Here is a 17039-nt window from a genome sequence, read left to right on the forward strand (position 1 = left end):
ACCTCTAAATCGTTTAAAATTTGTAAAAAAAAAGCTGATATTACAGTTGTAGGACCTTCCCGTCACGCGGCTTACACACGCCTACACACACAATTTAGCATGTCAGTGCTACTCTAGCGATTTTTATGGTGACGGGGGTACTATTCATGCAGTACCCAGTTAGCCACTAGTTTAGAGCATTTTTCAAGGTAGGGATGCGTTTTTGCAAAAGATTTTTTTAAATATTATTTTTTAACAAATTTTGTTAACAAATGTGCACAAGAAAAGTTAGACTTTAATTAGACGAAATCTCGAGATACTGAGGGTGACTTTGCTCTACAGCCGCACCCCTTTACCTTTTAAGTTGAAAATTTAATGGAATCAATGCCCCGTAAACAGAAGTAATCCGAACAAGTTTGGTCAAAATCGGTTCGGTAGTTCTTTAGATGTAAGATGATTTAGAGGCTGACACCGAACACACGTACACGTACATACAAACATTAATATCCGGAAAATTTCCATCCAGTTTTTTGGGTTCCTTAGGTGTCAAAACGTCAATATCCGGTAAAAACCATATATGCCCAAATTGGACCGATTTCAATACTTCCCTTCTACAACTATAGCGCTAGACGAGAAAGTCAAAAGTTACTTTACATAATCAAGCGACAAAGAATGTAGGCTTTTGTAAAATTGTTTTGTAGATAAAGTTTAAAATGCTTTCATAAAGTTTAAAACGATTAGGTCTTCTTAAAATAAATTTTGGAAATAATAAGGCCTGTAGTAAATTTTTACTGGAGGGGATTTGGTCGGTCACTTGTATATACCCAGGATTAGTTAACTTACAAACAGGAAGGAAATATGTAGTAAGTAAAATCTGAATTGGGAGACGATTCAGAATTTATGAAGAAAATAATATGAAAAAATTATTCTGTTACAAATAATTATGTTAAATTAAAAAACAAATCATAATAGAGCAGAAAAGAATTGCTTTGCACTACTCAAAAGATTGATACCAAAAGTTTGAGTCATGTACAAAAAACTCAACGGTATTTTCTTGCATCTACTACGAAGTTGTCCGGCAAAGTTTGATAGGGTTCTACCTTTTTACCGGAGTGGCTATTCGTTGTAGTTTTTGTTATTATTGTTACCCTATAACGGTCTTCAACCCCAAAAAAATATTTTTACTACAACAACAACCCCCACCCCTTTATATTTTGGTATATTACCTAGAGTAGTGGCATCTCGTACATCGCCCCTCTCTTTTCATCCGATTTCCGAATCACCGTGAAATATCCCCGTCTATCGCTTTACATCCCTTACCCTTACGTAACCGAATATCTCTTTCCTTATCTTTCTTTTCCCTAATACGCACTTTTTCTCTATCTGTTTATTTTATACGAACACTTCGTCAATTCACAAACCGATTTATAAAATATTTACAGTATCGTAACCCTCTACGAGAGCGAGTTCGACCGGCAATAGTAACAGTAGTTGTTGGCTATCGCGAATCTCTCGTTTTCTTGCCTTTTTTTGTTACAGTTTCCTCTCTGAGGTTAAAAAAGTAAATAAATAAATAAATACGATCAGCGATCTCTCCTAATGTTTCTTGTTACTTCCGAAAAATGATCAATGTATAAATAAGTAAACAAATCAATACCTCTTACTACGTGCTCCCTCTTTTCTCTTTTACTTACTCTTTCGTTTGAATTTGTATTATATGGGAAAAAAATAAAGAACTAAATAAACAGTAAATTTTTTGTTTATTTAAACGTGAAATAATCTCATAAAAAATTTACAAATATTTCATTGAAAAACCTATAACTTTTAATATCGCATTGGTTAATGTACGAGTTACAAAAACAATAAAATTATTTTATTACTTTTTTTCTTTAAGAGCCGTATAAATATTTATACTTTGGAAACAGATAACGCTTCTAAAGCACTTATATCAACTGCTAGAAAAAAGTCCACTCGTATTCCCGTTGGTTGTCGTGTATAGCCTACTGTAATTACAAGGTAATGCTAAAACAAACAGTTCCCGGAAGTGTGAGATTTGAGCAATAATTCATTTCTTAACAGTATAAAATAAACCTATTGATAGGAAAGAAATTTACGATTTTTAAAAATCAAACATATCTAAAGTTCTAAAACCGATTCTTTTTTTAGAAAGAAGGACGAATTTTCTCAACGAAAACGAAGCGGTCGGCCATCCGTAATCACAAATGATTTGTTTGACAAAATGAACGAAAAGGCTTTCAAAAACATATGATGAGATTTACAGTTTTATAATTTTAAATTTTTTTCAGTTAGTAGTTTCTAAAAGTTTAATTTAAAAACCGTAAGAACGCAAGGTTTGAATTCTCCGATCATTTATGATTTTTTTTTTATGATAAAAAAATGTCAGTTCCATACTCCAACACATATTCGCAGAGGTTTATAATGAATTAATTAAAGCCTACATTGGTCTAGTAAAATGATACGTATTTATTTGAAAAGTTTAAAAGTAAATGTTTTAGGAAATTTTTGTACGCAATTTAAGTGAGTATAAAAATTAATTAAAAATAGACAACACTTATTTTGAGTTTTTTTTTCGATTATTTGAAGATAACTTAAAATTAAACAGGAAAATTATTAGTAAATATATCATTCTTCATTTATCATTATTACTTAGCGAATCGTAAATCTTCAAAATCATCGGCAAAAAAAATATATATAAATGAACAGGAGGTTAGGTTTTTTAAGTAACGTTTTGATATATGTCCGGTGAACGTGGTTGACGCCGTTTCACGCATTTGCATTGGGTAACTACATCTATTTGCCTGCTACAGACGCCATTACGTGATTGTAAGTCTTTGTTTACAGTTTCTGTGCATTTTTAAACTGCCTATGACTATAGAAAGTGTCGCCATCTTTGAAAATTATATTGTAATTCGTTTCATAAATGCAAGAGATACAATAGCGGCCGAAATTCACGGGTAGATTAATGAAGTATACGGGAATAACTCTATGACCGATGGAATAGTGAATAAATGGGTTAGGTGTTTTAATCACAGCCGTACAAACGTATACGATGTGGCACAGAGTGGGCTGCCGTATGTCATTACCGAAGACCTGATGCAGAAAGAGTTAGACGATTTACAATTTCATCGCTGTGAAATGAATTTCTTTTAATTTCCGGAAGTGTCCTTTATAAAATTGCGTCGGTACGGTTAAATTATCGGAAGTTGTGCTCGCACTGAGTACCAAAGATGCTGATCCGGTTGCACAAAAACAAACGTTTAGCCAACGCTTTAAATCTTCACATGAGATACAGCAGTAATGGCGATACATTTTTAAGCGGAATTGTAACCGATAACGAGACATAGGTATCTCACAATACCCCGGAATCAAAACAGTAGTCCATGGAATGAAGACATTCAACATCTCTCAAAAAATTGAAGTTGAAATGAACAATATCAGGCCGGAAAATCATTTTAACTCTACGTTTTGGTGTAACAGGGCTTCATGATTTTTTGCGTCGGAATGAAACAATAAATGCATCGACAAATTGTCATATATTTTCTCAAAACTGGGTCGCACAGAAGACCTGGCATGCTCATTACGGGAATCGTGCTGCTCCTCGAAGACGTTTGACTGCACGTGGCTCATCGCATACAAGATCTGATCGCGTCATTTGGCTAGGAACAAATTGATCACCCACCATATGGTCCTGACCTAGCGTACAATGATTACAACTTGTTTCTAGGTTTACAACAGTAATTCGGCGGTCAGCGCCACAACGTCGATTACGACGTCAAAACAGCCGTTCAGCGATAGTTATTTTCTCAGGCGGCTGATCACACGATACGCCATATGCCTTAATGTAGGCGGAAATTTTGTAGAATTGTAAACCAAGGGTTTCTGGCGAATATAAATTTAAAAATCAAGTTTTGCTTGTTAGTTTTTATATGAAAACGACTCTTACTTTTAAAAAAAACATGCCTCGCGTGCGTGCATTGTAGTCAAAAGGGGAATTTCACAACTAATTGTTACAACAATTCTAAATCAAAAATTTCAATATCCTACAGCTAATCGAATTTAAGTTATGGACGATGCATACATACGTACGTACGTACGTGCAGACGTCAAGCCGAAACTAGTAAAAATAGATATTTTCGTTGAAATCTGAAAAACTGAAATTTTTCGCGATCACAATACTTCCTTTACTTCGTACAAGGAAGTAAAAATAATTAATTAAATGTTAAAATACATTTTATTAATAAACAAGTTATAATGACGATTACCACAATGAAATTCTAATTTCCAAAAAGAAAATGTATATATATATAATTAACAATCATTTGAAATTAGGACTATGTATAAGAAACTAGTAGAGTAATGGGGATAAAATAAGAATATATAAATAAAAGAAGATAGGGAATCTTGGAGAGCTGCATCAAACCAGTCAAATGACTGAAGACAAAAAAAAAAAAAAAATAAAAGAAGCAAGAAATTGATTAAGGAGAAACGAATCTTTACTAAAATTAATAATGCATAAAAACAATTTTATATTTTAAGATAACATGATATCTCTGCATACATTTGTATATATTTATTCAAAACAAAACGTTTAAAAAACATTATAGATTGATCATAAATGAATAAAATGAAATAATGGGGACTTGATTAGTTACGTACGTAACTGGGTAAATATTATTTTAATATAAAGCAACTTTATTTTATTAGGTTGAATTAACTTTTTATATATATGTAATATTTCTGTTAATGTATTGTTTATATATCGTATTATCGTTTCCCATTATTAATTCAGGCAACATTATTAATTAATTATTTATTAAATAATGCGTAAATTCTTTTTTGTTTCGATGAAACTTGTCTAACTTTTAAATCTTCTGCATAATGTAAATTTTTTTCATATATTTATATATTTTATAACGTTTCTTTATGAAAAAAAGTTCTCATTTATTTTTATCCGATCAACCTTTAACTACGCAAAGACGGAGTTGTGTGTTAACTCTCTGTTTATGTATAAAAATATTTTGTCGATTAAAAACTATAAAATCATCACTCAGCGAACAGAAAGAAATAATGTAAAAAAAATACCTCATAATGATATCATTCTAAGTGGCAAAGATATATTGCGAGTTAAATTTTTATTTAAATAAATAAATAAATAAAACTTATGAGAATAAACATTTGGTTGTATGTTTTGTTTTTAGTAATTTGTAGAATGATTAGTCTCCACCATTAAAGTAATTCATTTATATGTATGTATTCCTGTAACCAAGAAAAGTAAAAAATTAAGTAATTCGTTTTGGTCACATAAATGAAATCGAATATACGAAATTTTAAAGAAAAAAAATTAATAACATGCTTTTAAACAAATCTAAAAAAAAAATGGATTACCCAGTAAATATAAATAGAAGATAATTTTGTTTTCAAGAGGATGTTGAAATTTTGCATTTAGGACTGTTGTAACATCTAGTTGTGCACCTACTACTCTCGATTGCTGTTAACTGGACCAGAAGTGTCCAAAAAAGCCCAAAATCGAAATATTTGGATTTTTTCTTAACTGCAGTAATAAGCCCTCGATGAGAGCTTTTCAACGATATATCATAAGCGGTACTTATTTTCATTGGTTCCAGAGTTATAGCCAAATAAAATTTTAATTAATAAAATATTTGGATCTTACAAGGAGAGGACACATCAATTCAAATCCGGTTTGATCTCCTGTTTTTTTTAATTTTTTTTAAATTTAAATATATAGATTCATTAATAATTATTAACCTCCGACTGTAAAGAAAAGTTTACAGTAAATAATAATTCATTAATAACAATAAAAAAAATGAAAAAAAATATCGGAAGTTATTAAATGAAATAATGTTTTATGTACTTTTAAAAAAAAAGTACATAAAAAAAGTAAATTACATATAATATATGTAATTTAACTGGCGTACAAGAAAGGCATGTGATGCTCACATCACATTTTTTTTAGATTTGTTTTCAAGCATGGTTTTAAAAAATTTCTAATTATTTTTATTTTATACTTTTTATTTGTACAATGGTTAAATATTTATGGGAGTAATATAATACGGGAGTTTTCGATATCTCATACAAAGGTGTTCTTTCTTTTACTGTTTAGCCGCCGGTAATTACCTTCAGATAATACTTCAGAGGATAAATGAAGATATGTCTGACTGTAAATGAAGTATATAGCCTTGTACAGTCTCAAGTTGACCATTCCTGAGATGTGTGGTTAATTGAAACCCAACCATCAAAGAACACCGGTATTCACGATCTAGTATTAAAATCCGTATAAAAATAACTGACTTTACTAGGACTTGAACGCTGGAACACTCGACTTCCAAAGCAGCTACTTTTGGAAAGACGCGTTCATCACTATACCAAGCCGGTGGGTTATGTAATTTCTTTCCTAAAAATGCCATTTTCACTCGTTCACTATTTAGCGAACATCATTATTCTCAGAGAAATCAACTTTAATATTTTTTATATTTCATTTCATGCTTACCAACCGCATTAAGACTGGAATATATCCTGTAGTTTATTGCTTATGTCAATAAATGATTCATTACTATATCGTCTTTATTCAATAAGAGAGTGACGTTTAATAAACTAATGTACGCTGTTAATTTTAATAGAATAATTGTTGCTTGTTTAGATAAATATCTCAAGACAGATAATAAATTCACATAACATATAACAAACAAAATTTTTATGTTTGTATATAAGTGAATGATACCAGGAACAGTCAGATTAGAAAAAAAAATTTAATTCAAACATTTAGTACCTGTAAAGCCCCTACAGCCAGCTACTTTTGGGTTCCATTATCTCATTATTAGAAATCTTATGTTTTTTTTTTCGTAACAATAGTAATTTATTTGTAGAAATTTTGAAATAGTTTTATTAAGGTCAAACGTAATTTAGAATTTGTTTTACAAAAGCACGGAATGTAATTTGAATTTGAAGTCTTATTTTGTAAACATCTGTCTGTCACATCGTTGTCATTTTCTAGATTTATTAATAAAAATAAATTCAGAAAATTATAAAATGTGTAGAATCGATTGTTGCTCGTGTCAGATTTAATTGTAGTATATATTTCTTTCCGATGTTAAAAATCTGATGGTAGAAATTATAATAACAGCCACTGCAATTTGTATACTACTTCGTATGATGTCTTTATTAGGTTTAAAAATATTTTATAATTATGAACTTTATAATAAACCTCTCTGAAATATTTTGGTTTAAATTAGTTTTGGGAATTTTTATTTTCGATTTAATTTTTAACGTAGAAAAAAATAAAAAAAATTATAAAATTAAATTCGTCAGATTAGATACCTCTCTATTTCGTTGTTAGTTATTCGTTCTAATACTTACTCGTACATAGTTCCATTAATTTTATTAAAACTTTTTTATAACAAAACCATTACACAAATTCAATTTAAAAAGAAAAAACTTCTTTAACTGAATTTGAATACAGGTCCTGTATTATTTCTACATTTTTTCTGTGATTTTTTGTTATTAAACAGACGAGTTTTTCATTAATAATTAATCCTATGTATCTTTAATAACCTACCACGCTCAAAAAAAAAAACTGACAACTGAGGTATAGGACTTTCCTATCACACTGATTTTTTCTGATGTACGGCTTACACACAACTTAATTTAAAATAATTATCATTTTATTTCAATATAATATATTTTTTGTTTATTTACGTAATTCAATAATTCTATCTAAAGCGCGCGCCCATCACGTATTTCATTCGCGCGAGGGTTGCGTTACTAGCAGCCATTTTAAATCTTTTTTTACACTAAATATTACTCATTTATTTAATTCTACCACTCACCTGTGACGTTAAAAAATAGCAGACAAGTGTAAGCCTCCGGGTTGGTCTAGTGGTAAACTCATTATCGCAAATTAGCTGATTTTAAATGTTGAAATCCTAGTAAAGGCAGTTAGTTACTTTTACACGGATTTGATTGGTGAATACCGATGTTCTTTAGCGGTTGGGTTTCAATTAACCACACGTGTCAGGAATGGTCAACCTGAGACTGTACAAGACTACATTTACATTCATACATATCCTAATGTATCCTCTGAAGTAATATTTTGCGGTGGATCAGGAGGCTAAACAATTAAGAAATAGAAAAAAGAAAGACGATTATAGCAGTAGTACATCAGTGCTACACTACCGCTCCTTGTGATGAGATAGGGTACTAATGGCGCAGTATACCACTGCCGCTAGTTTATTTAGAGCAATTTTTGGGTTGCAAGTGCGATTTTGCAAATATTTTTATTGGAAATATTATTTTTTAATTGTTAACAAATGTTAACCTTAATTAGGCGAAATCTCGAGGTACTGAGGGTTACCTTGCTCTATAGTCTCACCTCCATTTACCTTTTAAGCTGAATATTTAATAGCATCAATGCCGCTTATAAAGAAGTAATATAACTAAGTTTGGTCAAAATCGGTCGAGTATTTCTGAAGAGATATAAGGTGATTTACCAAACATCAAACACACACACACACACGTACATACGAACATTAACACCCGGAAGATTTTCATCCGGTTTTTTGGGTTCATTAGGTGTCAAAACGTCAAGATCCGGTGAAAACCGCATATGCCCAAATTGGACCGATTACAATACTTTCCCTTCTAATGCTATAGCTCTGCTATAGCGCTACGAAGAAGAGTAATATTAAAATATTTTTTTTTATAAAACTGGCTCCAGCGCTTAAAAGCTTGAAAAGTAATTCTCAATTTTACCATAACAAGACACTATCTACTTTTTCAAATAATATTTCTCGATCTAATGCACAATTATTGGTTACCTATTAACATAATAATAACAACAGGTTGACGTTCGATTAGCCTACATGAGAAAGTAAAAAAATAAAAAAATAAATTTTGATTGTAGTACTCGTGTTATATAATTATATTTTTACCGAAGAGTTTAAAGATTATAACTCATAATCTTAGATAATTTTAGGTTTTAGCTTCATAAATTTTTTTCAGAATCATATGCGGTCTTAGTTTATTTCCCACACTTTTCATTTGCGACTTCATTTCAAAACTAAAGGTTTTACCCAAAGAGCTACAGAAAAGTATTCCTTTTTTGAATAAATTTTGAATCCAATTTGAATTTATAACCATATAAAACATGAACTGGTTTTTAACAAATATTTTTCAATTATTATTATAATTTTTTTTTTTTTATAATTCCGCCGGATGACTTTAGAAGCCACCATTCTACTGAAAAAAATTCAAATTTATTTTTTCGGAAAGCATGAAACCAGTATAAGATAATTCTTAATATTATAGAAGAAAATAATTTTTTTTGAATCGTATATAATTAAACTGACCGACGAAATATCTTTGATCTTCATTGTTTTAATATCGGGGAAAAATTCCTCGATCTCTCAAAGGATTGCAAGCGGAACGAGTGATAAAGTTATTCAATGTACAAATATATAAATTTACAATTCAAAAATAAATATATATATATTTATACATACTGTATATAATAAATAATCTTATTCACTCACTAGTTATACAACAAATTTGCAATAGTGTGAATTTATTTAAATGGAATTAAAAAAAATATATATGTCATAGATTCTACATTGCAAAACAAAGAATAATTTAGAAAAAAAAAATAAACATAAATAAATCTATACCTAGCCGTGTCTCTGATAATAATATTTGTACGCATGTAAATGTGCAAAAGAGAGGGAGGTATATTGAGAAGTGTGTGTGTGTGTGTGTTTTGTGTAAATATGAATGTTGTAGTTAGTTGGTTTGTAAGGTGGTACGTGTTGCAAAGATTAATTTGAAACAATAACTTTATATGGTCGCAACCGGGGTTGTAAAATGATTTTAACAATGATAATGTATTACTGCGCTCACTTTTCTCTCTCTCGCTCTCTCTCTTTTCCTCTCTACCACAATTTAAAAGCAGACACACACACACACACACACACACACACACACACACACACACACACCTATATATATCCCAACAATACATGAGTGTCGTCGGGATATATAAGCGAACGGTTGATTGTTATTACGTTCTGAGGATAGGCTTTTATATATGGTTGAAATATGTTGGGAGTGTAACCCCTCTGAAAATGATTCAACAACAAGCTAAACATTAAGAAGATTCGGAGAGAAAAATTGAATTTAGCCAATTTAGTTTTAACTCAAAACATTATATAGCTTTGTGTATATATATATATATATATACATATATATAAAACGAACAACATATTGTAATGATTGTTAGGGTGAAAGACAATTTCTGTTCTTGTTTCTTTATCGGTTATACAAGATACAACATATGATTCGTTGTAAAATCATTGATTTTTAGTTAACTTTTTGATTATTTGCTTTTTTTTTTAATAATCTGGTTCTAGATTAATATTTTTAAACCCATATGGGTTGCGAATAAATATTTGTTCACTTTGGACGGTTTTTTTCTTTTTCCGTTAGATTTTCAATCATAACTAAAGGATTCCGTCAGTTTATTCAATTCTTATCCTGAAAAGATCTTTTTGCTATGTATTTCTTATTTTTTAATTTATAGTTCAGATTATTCTTAATCTATTTCTTTAAACAAATTTCTTTTTGTTTTCCTATTTTTGAAAAAGTCGAGAATACCTTTTGAAACTGAATCTTTGTTCATTCTATATATTTGACCGTCAAATTTAGGTTTCTTATTTTGATTATTGTTTGTATTTTTTTTTTTTAATGTTTCATAAACTTCTTTGTTTGAGCTATGATGAAATTGAAAGTTATTGTTTATTTTTTTATGTCTTAGAATTTTCCATAATGTTTTTCTTTCTTTCTTTTGTAGTTCTTCGATTATATTTTGATTATTATAATGTAATAATATCTATTTTGAGATTTATTAAGCGTTATTTTGAGTTTTATTCTTTCAGATCCGATTCCACTTTTCCAAATCTATCCTGTATAGATTGTTTTTCCTGAATTTTTTTGTATTCCATACTCTAAGGCATTCATAAATTTATTTGGTTTTATATTTTCCCATACCAATATTATTTTCTATTATATTGATCGGGTTTTTTTATACAACTGCCCAAAAAGGAGTGTAATGTATTTAGGATGTATGTATGTAAGGTTTTTCCACCGTCGTAGCTCAACAGCTGAACCGATTTAGATGTATGACCCCGCGTAGGGGGAATCCTTACGTACAGAAAGGTTTGCAGCCTACGCTTCATTATATAGCATAGGCTATATATATATATATATATATATATATATATATATATATATATTACAGAAGCAATTTTTTTTTGACAGTCGTGTTTTTTAATATTTATCTCTTGTTTAGATTGGGTTAATTAATGAATTCTGTTTTTTCAAAGGAGATTTCAATTCCTGTTTTTCCGGGTACTTCAGCTAGGATTTTGATTTGTTTAGTTGCAGTTTATTGATCATCTGAAAAAGATATGATGTCATCTGAATAGAATAAGCAGTCGTTCTAAATTGCTGGTCTGATTTAAATTGATTTTTGATCCTAGTTTGATTCTTGACCGGATTATGAGTTTTTTTAAAATTTCAATTCTTTTATTTCTATTTCTAGGACGCAGTTAAAGACAATTGGAGAAATTATGTCTCAAGAGTAGTTGTTAAAGTTGATTTTTTTTTTTATTCTGTAAAATACAAAAAAATGTATGAGATTCGGTTAATCATCCTATTCATGAGGTATTCTATTTTTGTTACCTTAAGTTATTGGACTGGTTTGATGCATTTATTCATTTGTTACTATTCTTCGTTATCAAAATTAGATAAAATTATCTAAAAAAATTTTTACACTCTTTATCAGAGTTTAGTTAATTTATGGCTGGCTTAACTAACAGCTTATAATTTTTTAAAAAGCGTAATTTAAAAGTTTTGAAATTAAATTAAAGATCCATTTATAGTAAATTGGGTTCATTACGTAATTAAAATTTAAGTTTTTTTATTATTTGCTTGTAAACATCAAAACTTATTAAATAATAATTTTATATTACTAAAAGTTTGAGTAAAAGTTTTGTTAGTTTTCTTTGCAATCTCTCTTTCCATACAACATAACTCTCTCTTTTCCTAAAACATAACGTCTGTGTTTATATTTCTATGTACGCGTATCTCTTTTTATCTTAACTTAATGTTCAAGAGTAGCTGAGTCGATTCATTGTTATTTTGTCATCGTTATTGTATAAATGTATTCTGATAACTTCATTATTTGGTGTATAGTAAAGCTTAAAATAAGAGCTTATCGCATTTTACCGCGTAACATATATTGAAGTAATGTTTTTGAATCCTATTTAAGTCATATTCGATTGAAAATGTATACATATCATAATAGTGAAAGTAAAATTTAGAAACCTACCGGTTTGGTCTAGTGGTAAACTTGTCGTAGTAAATCAACTAATTTCGGTTGAAGTTTCCAGGTTCAAATCCTAATAAAGGTAGTAGCTTTCATTCGGATTTTAATAATACTAGATTGTGGATACCGGTATTCTTTGGTGGTTGGGTTTCAACTAACCACTCGTCTCAGGAGTAGTCGGCCTGAGTTTGTTCAAGACTACACATTTACGGATACAATTTACATTGCGCATTGATAAGTCGCTAATGACTTTAATTGTTGATACAACTGTAAATAAAAGTATTAAAAAAAAAGTTTTGAATTAAAAGGTAAATTTTTTTTTCTAAATCTGTTAAACTTCTCAGGATATCAACTATTTTATTTTAATTGTATTTTAACTTAGTTCTCCGTATTGGGCATAATCTCGTACTACAAATAAATAAATTTATTTACGTTAAAAAAATGTTAGATTGTATTTTAATGTTTTCCTAATGTTTTTCTTACAATTCTAAATCAAAATATTCTTAATTTATTTCAATTTTTGTTTGTACGAAATTATTTCTTTAAAAAAAATTGTTTTTCAACAAAGCTTAAAAATTATTATACCTTTTTTTTAATTATATATAACAATAATAATTTATACGATTAAAATCATAGTAATCTGTTATTTCTTCAGTTAAAATATTTATCAGTTACTCGCCCACTCTTGACAAAAAAAGGAAAAATATATTTTTGTATTTATTCTCTCAGGTATAATTTAGGAAAATGTTTTATATTTAGTAAAGAATTTCAAGCATTGAAAACTAAACCAAAAAAAAATAATTTTATAATGTTTTACAAAGTAGAAAATTTGTTTTTTAAATTTCCCAATTTCCATGCTTTACCTTTGGAAACAATTTTTTTTTTTTTAAATACTGTGGATGAATTTTTGTAAGAAATTATGGTAGCAATAATTCTAAGAAAATTTAAATATACATTTTTTATCAACCCGCCGGTTAGTTTAGCGGTTAATCTCGTCATTGATTTTCGAAGTCAAGAATTCTAAGGTTCGAGTCCTTTAAAGTCATTTACTTTTGTGTGGATTTGAATGCTAGACTCTGGATACCGGTTTTTTTTGGCGGTTGGGTATCAATTAACCATAGATCTCAGGAGTAGTCAGCCTGAGTATGTTCAAGACTACACATTTACCAGTACATTTAGATTATTACACGCCAAACTGCACACAGATGTCTTGGCATCTGTGCCTGAACAGTACTATCGCATTTTACCGTATCATTAACTATGCATCAGCACGATTGACATCATGTTACTGTGCTGTTACTATGTAACCTGGTATACATAAATAAATAATAATTCATTTTAACTGGAGGATTCCGTTCCTGGTAATTAATATGATCTTATATATTGAGAAACACGGGTAATAGAACTTGTAAATAGTATTCGAAATAGAGCTGTAATGAGTTAAACCTTTTTTTACAAAAAGTTTTCATTTCGTGGCATTTTGAGTTCCAGCCGCTGAAAGTGTAGAAATAAAAATAGGTAGACTGCAATCTCTCACTCTCTCTCACTCTCTCTCTCTCTCTCTCTCTCTCTCTCTCTCTTTGTCTGTGTGTGTGTGTGTGTGTGTGTGTGTGTGTGTGTGTGTGTGTGTGTGTGTGTGTGTGTGTGTGTGTGTGTGTGTGTGTGTGTGTGTGTGTTTGTTTGTGTTTGCGTTTGCGTTTGTGTGTTGGTATCTAACTTTGCTTAATATCTCTAACACGAATAACAAAGAAATTTTATTTTATAAAAGAAGGTGACATAATTCTTTAACCAGTGGTGGAGTTTGGAGTTTAATTCACCCGGGAAATTATCAGAAATCATATCGATACCTTTTTTGGGCGTAATATTGTACCTTTTATTTCTTTGAACAACTTTTAACCGATATATATTTTTTAACAAATTATCTACATAATACACGGAACATTGATTGTACCTAAAATTCGATACGCAGTAACGTTAATAGTTATTGACAGTTCAATACAATATACAACTTTTAATAACATCGGGACAAATAATTAGACAAAAAATACGTTTTCATAATCGTTTACTAAATTGTTTTCTGTAATACATTTTTTCACATCTATTACGCATATCAAATTAAAATTAATAGATAGTCTATTTTTAATTACTAGTTACTCAAGGCTGCCTTTACAGTTTCAAATATAAAAAAAGAATTACATAAATATGAACAGTAGTAATAACATTAATGTTTGTTATAACAAAATTTTTGGTTAGTAAAGTTGGTATAAGTGTGCAGTACTTAAATAAAGTATAGTCGTTTAGTTACACTTGAATCGGTTAGGTACATCGTCACTCTCAAAAATGACAGACATCCAGTCAGAGCTGTTTACGTTACGTTATGTGTGTAAAATGATAAATGACTTTGTACTGCTGTGTTTTATGTGATACCAGAGTGCTTGTTGACACGACTGTACTCTTAAAAACTCTTATATTATATCATGACTGTACTTCATACTGACGTACTGTGTATTTTTTTTTTTTTTTTGTTTTGGTTTAGGTTTTTTTATTATTATTTTACTACTAGACAGCAACCAGCATTCAATATACGAGAGTAGGTGCTTTGTATTCCGTATTGATATTCCTATTTGTACATAGACTTCAATGGCTTAGACTGTATTTAATGCCAAGTGTTAATATTCTTATACTATTTGCAAAAATCATTTACTTTGTTTTTTTAAAGATTTTCTTTGGTTTATATTTTCTTAACCAGCGAAGCGAACATCGTACAGATTAATATAACCAAAAAATAATTCCTGAAAAAATGTTCTATTAAATTCCTATAACTCATTAATAAGAATATTTTTTTTCCATTTCATTTTCATTGTTAATCTTTACAGTACAGAATTAAATCAAATAATTCTTATTTTAACATCTTCTTTTCTTTCTTTTTCCTGTTTAGCCTCCGGTAACTACCGTTTAGATAATTCTTCAGAGGATGAACGAGGATGATACGTATGAGTGTAAATGTAGTGTTAGTCTTGTACATTCTCAGTTCGACCATTCCTCAGATGTGTGGTTAATTGAAACCCAACCACCAAAGAACACCGGTATCCACGATCTAGTATTCAAATCCGTGTAAAAATATCTGGCTTTACTAGGACTTGAACGCTGTAACTCTCGACTGCAAAATCAGCTGATTTGGGAAGACGCGTTAACCACTAGACCAACCCGGTGGGTTAACATCTTAATTATATTTGCTGGTGGAAAACAATATAAGTTATTCAATTGATAAAATTTTTAATTTCAGATATACTTACTAAATACAGGCTTTATTATGGCCAGTAAAATAATAACCCACCAAGAAGTAGTTATATTTTCTTAATATATACATAAAAACTAACGCATGAAAATAAAGAAGAACAAATGAAATTCAGTAGAAATAATTTAGATGGACCACTGAATGTAAAAATAGGAAGACAAAAGATTACGGTAGAACAATTTTGTTATTTGGGAAATAGAATTACTAAAGATAGACGAAGCAGGAACGATATAAAATGCCGAATAGCAAAGGCGAAACGAGCCAAAACGTCAGGAAATCATTTTTGAAAGTATATGTTTGGAGTGTAGCTTTATATAGAAGTGAAACTTGGACGATCGGAGTACCTGAGAAGAAAAGATTGGAAGCTTTTGAAATGCGGTGCTATAGGAGAATGTTAAAAATCAGATGGGTAGATAAAGTGACAAATGAAGATATGTTGCGGAAAACTGATGAAGAGAGAAGAAGGATTTGGAAAAATATAGTTAAAAGAAGAGACGAGACTTATAGGCCACATATTAAGGCATCCTGGAATAGTCTCCTTAATATTGGAGGGACATGTAGATGGAAAAAATTGTGCTGGTAGGCAACGTTTGGATTATGTAAAACAATTTACTAGGAATGTAGGATGCAAGGAGTATAACCCGCCGGGTTGTTCTAGTGGTGAACGCGTCTTCCCTTATCAGCTGATTTAGAAGTCGAGAGTTCCAGCGTACAAGCCCTAGTAAAGTCAGTTATTTTAACACGGATTTGAATAAAATATCGTGGATACCGGTGTTCTTTGGTGGTTGGGTTTCAATTAACCACACATCTCAGGAATGGTTGAACTGAAACTGTACAAGACTACATTTCATTTACACTCATACATATCATCCCTCATTCATCCTCTCAAGTATTATCTGAAAGGTAATTACTAGAGGCTAAACAGAAAAATAAAGAAAGCATGCAAGGAGGATACCAAAATGAAACGACTGGCACTAAATAGGGAATCTTGGAGAACTGTTTTAAACTAGTCAAATGACTAAACACAAAAAAAAAGAAAAAAATATATTTTCAAACTTGTTTAGCCCTACATCAGTTTTTTTTTTTTTTTTTTAATTTCAGTTATTTATTTATAAGAAATTCTAAAGTAGAAAAGCGCTTAAAAATTATTTACATTTTTTTTTAACAAAATTAAATCCAAAACTTAAAATTTATAAGTAACATTAAATTTTATATTTTACTTTTTCTATGGCGCTTTTAGAAAGGTTACTGCATTTGAATTTTTTTAAATAACCAATTAGAGTTGATTTTTTAAATATTTTTGTCTTTATTTGCATGCAGTATTACCAGTAAAAATATAGTTTGTGAGAA

At 29.8% G+C, this 17039-nt stretch overlaps 1 protein-coding gene across 4 annotated transcripts in view; it reads right to left on the reverse strand.

Annotated features, from left to right (window-relative positions):
* The window catches only part of LOC142331399 (uncharacterized), an 807446-nt gene that overhangs the window by 677366 nt on the left and 113041 nt on the right, over positions 1-17039 (reverse strand). The gene's annotated exons all lie outside the window — the stretch shown is intronic.

This window comes from Lycorma delicatula, chromosome 10 (assembly GCF_047948215.1).
Source record: "Lycorma delicatula isolate Av1 chromosome 10, ASM4794821v1, whole genome shotgun sequence".
NCBI classification, from domain to species: domain Eukaryota; kingdom Metazoa; phylum Arthropoda; class Insecta; order Hemiptera; family Fulgoridae; genus Lycorma; species Lycorma delicatula.